Source organism: Crocodylus porosus, unplaced genomic scaffold (genome assembly GCF_001723895.1).
Source record: "Crocodylus porosus isolate Cpor-Errol unplaced genomic scaffold, CroPor_comp1, whole genome shotgun sequence".
In the NCBI taxonomy this organism is placed as follows: Eukaryota; Metazoa; Chordata; order Crocodylia; family Crocodylidae; genus Crocodylus; species Crocodylus porosus.
In genome coordinates this window covers 89218008-89225942 of record NW_017728886.1, presented here as the reverse complement: position 1 = coordinate 89225942, position 7935 = coordinate 89218008, and positions in this window count along the sequence as shown.

The window sequence follows — 7935 nt, the reverse complement described above, 5'->3', positions numbered from 1 at the left end:
AAGACAAATGATACAAAATTTACTTTTAGATCTAGTTAAGAAAGAATTTGTATACCATTCATATACTGATGTACACACACACTCACACACAGGTACACATGCAGACATATGTAATACTGACAAGATAAATATTTCAAAGGTGCCTAATGTGAAAGTCAAGACTCCTAAGTCACTTACATCCTTTTAAAAATGTTACCCTAGAACAGGGGTCCTCAGCCCCTTACCCATGGGTCAAATCTGGTCTGTGGAGCTGTTATCTAGCCTGTGTGGTTCCCCAAGGGTCTGGAAATTTGGCAGCAGGGGAATGGTAGCAGTATCAATTACCTCTCCCCAGACCTGTGGGGAGACCAGCAAGCCAGAGAACATGGCCTTGCATGCCAGACTGGACCAGTGTGAGTCTGGATGAGGCTGGTGCACAATTGGATCAGCATACAAATGGATCAGGGTGATGTGCACTTGGGTCAGTGTGTAGTCAGATTGGAGCAGCATGCAGCTGGATCAGGGTGGCACGCATGAGTGACTGGGCTAGTGGATGACTGGACTGGGGTGGGGTGTTATCAGTCTGGCACATGGCTGAACCAAAGGCAGGCAGCCTGATCAGGGCAATGCGTGGCTGGATCAGAGCAGTGCACAATCCAGCTCATGGACCAACCCAACACCACTCAACTGGCCCCTGGTACCAGGAAGTTGAGCACTACTACCCTAAAACATAAATTCTGAATGAAATTGTTAAGTTTTCCAGTGAGAATGCCATTGGATCACGTAGCACTATGACTGCAAACAGATGTGGAATTAATCCGGGGATAAACCATTCTCTCTCAGGACAAAGTGTAATTGCAGGGTAAAAACTGATGTGAGATTTCTCATGGGACAAAACCTTTTATCTTGGGATGCTACAGACATACAGGCCTATTTTCTCACTCTAAGTACCTGGAAGTATCCGAGACAACATTTTTTCCCCAGGACACTTACTGCTAGTTCAGGTTAACTGCCATTCATTTCAAACATAAGCTGGTTGAGTAAAGGACTATGCTCTCCCAGGTTTTGACTTGAATTGATCAGAACAGACTCAAATGCAATGTCTGATTTTACCCATACAGAGGCTCATGTCTGTTGTCCTGGGATAAATCCTAAAAAGATTTCCCAAATAAGAGGTAATAACAGGATATTGCAAAATATGCCTGTCCACTGTCATTGAATGGATGACAGAAAAGCAGCACTGCATTCAGCCACTCTCTCAACCCTGATTAGAAGGGTAATGTGTGTACACACCATTCCTGTGATACTTTTGTTTCAGGACAAACACAGGCACAACAAATATAACATCTGTTCCTAGCCTATGTGATTACCAGACAATGCCTATGTAAGATATTATACAAGGATCTTGTAAAGGTTTTTATACTGGCTAAGCAATTTGCACATGAGTAATCCTGCTGCCTGAAAACTAAGCTGTTTGCCACCCACAAGGTTAAGCACTTATGCAAGTCCTTTCAAGATACGGTCTAGCTGACAATCTCACTCGCACTAAAAAATAATTTACGCCAGAAATGCTCCCGTTAAAGTTGACGAGAGCAATTGTGGAGTAAGGTGCTGGCAAACCAAGGTAAAGGTATCACAATCCAGTTCCAAGTTAATAAAGACACATGTGTATGTGATATTTCTACTGTGCCATTGAAAGGATTATCAACCTCGTTTCAAATTGTAATTTGAAGAAAAATTGTATGACATGCATTTAAAAACGATCTAAGCAGAGATAAAAGTAACAGAAGAGCAAAGTGAGTAGTTAATATTTCAAAACAAGATAATACTAACGTGAAATAGAAACATTATAAAGTACAGAATTCTTGAATGAGCTCAAGGTTAAATTCATAGAACCTATGGCACAAATGGAAAATAGGCACACAAAATAATTCTTTGATGGTAATTGATAAAGAAAGGACTTTGCAAGTTTCTTTCTAAAACCCACACTTAAAAAGGAGGAAAGCTTTTGAACTTCTCTTCTTGTGATGACACTATTAGCTATATTTTATTAGGTTAGTGTTTTTAAATGCTATTAACACATAAACTGAGCCATGCTTTCTTACTAGCATAAGTGGTATTGGGAGTGGAGGAAGATTACCCAACTGGAATTTGCTTTGTATGAATCAGTCCTACTTGAAAGAGGCAAAGAGCTCTTGGAGCTTGAGACACAGCAGTAACTATGAAGTGGTATGGATACTCACTACTTACCATGTTCCAAACTAAAAACATGAGGAGGACAAAAAACCAGCAATTTGCATTCTTGTGATGTTTGGAATTTGAATGTGGCTTAAGATACAAATGACAATGACTGTCCACAGAGCCATCCCTAGGGGTGTGCAGGGCCTGGTGGGAAGCGGGGTGGTGAGCAGATGGAGCCAGCACCACTCAGCGGTGGTGGCGGTGACAGAGCCAGTGGTGCTTGGCAGCGGCGGTGTGGTGGTGGCTGCAGCAGAGTCTGTGCAGCATCAACCATGGGGCCCCCCAAAGCCTGGGGCCCAGGGCAGTCGCCCCGAATTGCCTCTGCCCCCTCCCCCCCGGGACAGCCTTGCTTGTCCATATAATATGATAAATCAAAATTCAGATCCAGACTCTTGAATTCTGGAAGGCCTGAGCTCTAGATCTGTACTTCCATTCCTGATAAGCAGTGCAGCTGGGGACTAGCACTCTCTTAGCTGAAGAACTGCATATGGCTGGAAACTCTGTGATATAGTGGTTAGTATAAGATGCAAGAACACTGTGGTGCCATTATAGTGGTTAGTATAAGATGTAAGAACTCTGTGGTACTATTATTTGAGTGTTTAGTGAAGAGTGGTCATTCTCTTAACCATGTTGAAATTGTTTGAGGAAGTGGTGCCAGAGCATTACTCAGATTCTTCAGATGTGCATAAACTTAAATCCTGTTCCTACAGTTTGAGGTACACAGAATCTGAACCCAGATGCCAAATGTCCCTTATTTGTCTAACTGATGGACTCGAAACCTCCAGTGCCTCTGAGGGACCCTGAACAACACTGTTTTTTCCTACAACTTTTAACTGGGTACAACATTCATTCCCCCAGATGATACTATGTTTTCAGCTTTGCTAGGTATGTTTAAGTATTTTGTTTCCACCCGCTGATTGAGAATGAAACATGATCTACAAAGGCATGAATCCACAAGGTGCAGAGTACCTCCTGGAAAGTGCTGAAAGGTTTTGAATACCACCAATGTCATTAGAAGCTGAGGGTTCTCAGCACCTCCCAGGGGGAAGAATCAGAAGCAAAAATATTAAATTTTCCTGACACAATAAAGGCCTGTAATCATGGCAGATTGAATTTATACCTTAAGTCTAAACAAGCAAAAATTAGTTTTGTGCTTTTCTGCCAGAAATAAGAAAGCAGCACATTGTAAGTAAATTGCATTGCTTCTACTACTTTTCTTGTGTGGTGAAAACAAGAACAGCTGTTCCTTGACTGCTTTGTTTGTAACAGGGAGCCAGAGAGCTCGTTGTTACTTTAAGAAAGTAGCAGAAGTGGGGAGATCCATCCCAGTGAGAGGAACTCTGCTGAGTATGGGCTGGCTGCAGGGGAATAGGCAGCCAGGGATCTAAAGGTGATAAGCACCTATTGCAGAGCTAGCTGCCCAGCAATAGGATGGTCTGGAGCAGCAAAGACACTGCTAAGAGAGTAGCAGTGATAAGCTGGCATGAAAGTAGACTGGTCATCAGTCACAGAATGGAAACCCCTGTGGGTGGCTGGAAAATCACCTGACAGGAAGAGGCAGGGCTTGTAAGGCACAAAAAGCCAGTGCCTGACACTGTTGGTCAGGCGGCTCCTGCAGGCAACAGGGAGAAATGCTCCTGAGCAAGATGGCTGCTTGAAAGGGACTGGCTGGCATCAGACCTGCCAGTCCCTTCCATGGGAACTTCAAATAAAGGTCTTATAGCTTATAGGGTGGTATGACTCAATGTTGGGGTTAGTTTTAGTTACAGCCAGTTTGCTTGTGCTTTCTGTTGAAATTTTAAATTGACAGACTGGTAGTGGTTATGAGGGGCAATGTGGAGCCATGGAGGATGTAAGAGGGCAGATGAAGGCTTGAGCCTGCCAGGCACAGAGGCACAAACCACAGTGGTGCCCGGGGGGCATGAGAATATTTGGCGCTCTATCAGGGCCAGGACTCAAAACACAGTCAGGTAGAAGGCAGAAGCATTAAAGCCTAAGCCAGGAAAGGTGATTGAGGTAGGCTAAAGCTGGGAAGACTAGGGCTAGTGCCCAAGAGGGGCAAAATGAGGGCCATGGGCCCAAAGCCTGAGAAAGGCAGGAACCAGGGCCAGGGATTTGAGCCCAAGAGGAGTGAGACACAGGCTGGAGCCCAGAAACCAGGTCCAGTACAGTGGGCCTAGGCTAGAGGCCCAGCTAGATAAAGGACATGGAAGCTAGGAAGACCAAGACCCTAACAAGGGTGTAGAAGCCTGGGGAGACCTAATGGTGTATTGGGGCAAAGTGCCCCATGGAATGAGAATTGGTAATATCTGAGAGGCATGGGCCTGACTGTAGAAGCAGAAGGAGCCATGAATAGCCCATAAGGCAGCTGCTGCACTAGAGCATGGATGGGCCAGGAGGACCCACCTAGAGCTTGAGAGCACGATGGGGGTTGGCTGGGTGTGGGAGGGAATCCACTGACTGATAATAGATAAGGGCTCGGTCTGGGACCTGGGGGCAACCTCATGTTTCATTATCAAATTATTCTAACAAAGGTATGGCAGGCGAGAGGAACAGCGGGTACTTGAAGAACCAGGGTAGGGAAGATGCTGCACGGCCACCAGGGTACATCATGGCTGCACCTGGGAGGCCCGATCCTGTTACACTAACAAACATACCTTTTATGTGCCACAGTAGCAAAACTTTTCCACGTCTGCCATTTTTTCCATTACAACCTTTAGGCATTTAATAGTTGGTCTAGTTTAAATCTAGCCCCAAAATATCTCAGTCTAAAAGTACCTTTCTCTTTTCCAAAACTACACAGGCTTCCTTTCCCTGTACAGGCACCTTCAACAATAAAAAAGAGCTCATACATTAGCATGCTATGAATTAAATCCTGGCTTTATGTAAGTCAATGGAAGTCTTGCCATTGATTTCAATAGAAAATGTGACTTTAAGAGTCATCAAGTCTAGACAACTGAGTCACACTCCCTTTCAGACATTTTTCTATCTCCATCATTTTGGTTTCTTTTTCTGCTTCCTTCTATGGGAGGGTCCTCCCAAAGCCTCACTCTTCTGGTGGTCAGGAACCTTCTGATTTTCAGCTTACATCCATGGTAATTTATACAGACTTGTTCTTCTAACAGTGTAATCCTTTAGTTTTAATACAACATTGTCCCTTCTGTTGACCATTTCATGCACCATTTTCCCCTGATGGTTATAGATGGCAACCATATCCCCACTCTAAACCTGCATTTTCTTAGGATAAACAAAGATAGGTCTTTTAGGGCACCTCTCTCCCATTTCTGCACTCCTTCAGGGTGTCACTGAAAAGCACACCCTGCCTATCTGCTCTGCTCTGAGTGGACCAATGCTGGAAATGTCATTGTGATGTTGCCCTGATGCCCCCCCTCCCCCACCCTGCAGCCACTCTTAATATCTCTGTCTCTGGTGTGCTTGAGAGCACAGTAGGGGATACCCTCAGAGCAGCTTTCTTGCTTGAGTTCTAGGATTGGTGTGAAGAGATCAGGATAGGTGGACAGGGCATCCTTCCTTGCGGCATATCTAGGAGTGCAAAATAAGTGGTAGCCTCCTTAGTCTCCTTTCATAAGATAGGCTGTCTGTCACCCAGATCTTTGTAGCAGTCCTTCTCTACACCTATTCCAATTTGAATTAATCTTTCTTGAATAGGGGTAACTAGAACCTTACGGAGTATTCCAGATGTGGCCTCAACAATGCCTTGGGTGGTGACATCTCTATGGGAAATATTTTGCCTGACACATTCTAGAATCTCATTTGCATTTTTTATGACCACATCATAGTGATGGCTTATAGTCATCCTGTGACTGACTAAATTCTCACGTCTTCTTCATACGAATTGGTTCTAAACATAAAATACTTTTACTAAATTCATAACCTTACATTTTCTCCTATTAAATTTCATCTTGTTTCTATCATGCCTGTCCTCAAGGTCATCCAGTTACTACTTTAAGCTATTCTAGTCCTCCTCCATATTGTGGCATCCATAAAGTTCATTAGCAGTACCTAAGATTTTCTTCAGGTCTTTAGTGAAAATATTGAACATGGTCAGTTTAGATAAAATCCTTGTAGAACCCCACTTTTAACCTCTTCTAAACCTAACAGTTTTCTTTCAGCACAGCCAGTTGTCTGTCTATAATGAGTTCCTACCCACCTTACATTTCTTGTAACAATTCTCCTTTTCTTCTTAATTATTTATAATTTCCCATGTGCAGCTATGTCAGGTTTATTGAAATCCATATGGATAATATCTCCTGCATTTCTCTTGTCTAAAATATTATTCATGTTATCAAAGAAAAGTATCATGTTGAGCTGGCATGATCTACTATTGGTAAACCCATATTGCGTTTCACCCTATTTTCCATTTACCTCAATGTCTTTAATTAGTCTTTCTGTCCATTTTTTTCCTAAAACCTGCTGAGGTTTATTTAATGGGCCTATGGACCCGAGTCACTGTTTTTTTCTCATTAATAAATATAAGAACTAAGTTTGCTGTTCTCCAGTCACCTGCAATATAATAGTCATTAAAATTTGTTTCCACTGGATTTGCAATAGCATGTGCCAGTTCTTTCAGTACTCTAGGAAGGAGATTATTTGACCCCTCTGATCTGAATGCAGTAAGCTCCCTAAGCTTTGCTTCTACCTTAGATATGGTAATTTCCTTTTCCATACCCTTATTTATACGAGCTGTTCTGCCTTTGTCTCTGGGTTCAACATGGTCCCTATTAAAAAAGTGACTGCATGGACCACACCTAGATTATCTTTAACCCTGTCCTCACTACATGGCAATCCCATTTCTTTTCCTTTCACTTATAGGTCTTGTTATGTGTTTCAGTTTCTTTTGCTAGGACTAACTCAGTTTGACTCTGTAACCATAAATTCTAGGACAGCCAGGATATAGCTTTCGTAGCGTATCAAACCCTTTTCCCATTCTTTGTAGGCTCTTTATTTACTGCTAGTATTCTTTTTGAAGGGGTTCAGTGAAATTATGCATTGATTTAGGTGTAGAGTCCTTCCCTATTTGCTCTTAACCCTTCCTTGGGAGGCAGGTTTCCAATAGGTTTTGTACCTTTGACTTGAAGTCATTCCAAAGCTCCTTCACCTTTAGGTCCTTTAATTTGTCAGTACACTTGACTTCACAATCTAGTTCCTTTAACCTCTCAAACTCCAGCCTTTTGAAACTGCTAGTTTGCAACCACTTTTATTTATTCTATTTTATTTAATTTCAACGTATTCCTAGGTTCACAGGGTACAGGTACTAAACACTACATGAGAGGAAAGGCTCTCTGGATATGAGGATAAGAAAAAAAGTTTTGCATTGATGAAATGATGGCAACGTGTTAACAAATCATAATTTTTCATATCTACTTGGAAGTCTTAAAAAGCAGCATTATGTGAACATGCAGCCACTTGAAGCAAATTTAAATTTGGTGCGTTGACAATCTTTACTCTGTACTGGGTGTCTTTCAGAGAAATACAGGACAGAATGCAAATTAACAGGTAACCAGAGTTATTTCTTGAAATCCGGCGGGGTGGAAAAAGATCTGTATTGTACCAACCCAACTTTCTCGTGGGAAGATCACTCAGTTAAATCTGAGCGGGCGCAAAGCTTTCTCTTGTGTGTGGATGACCTCTACCTGACTCAAGAAGTCTATGGGCCAACGAGAGGCAAAGCGCTGCTTGACCTGGTACTGGCTA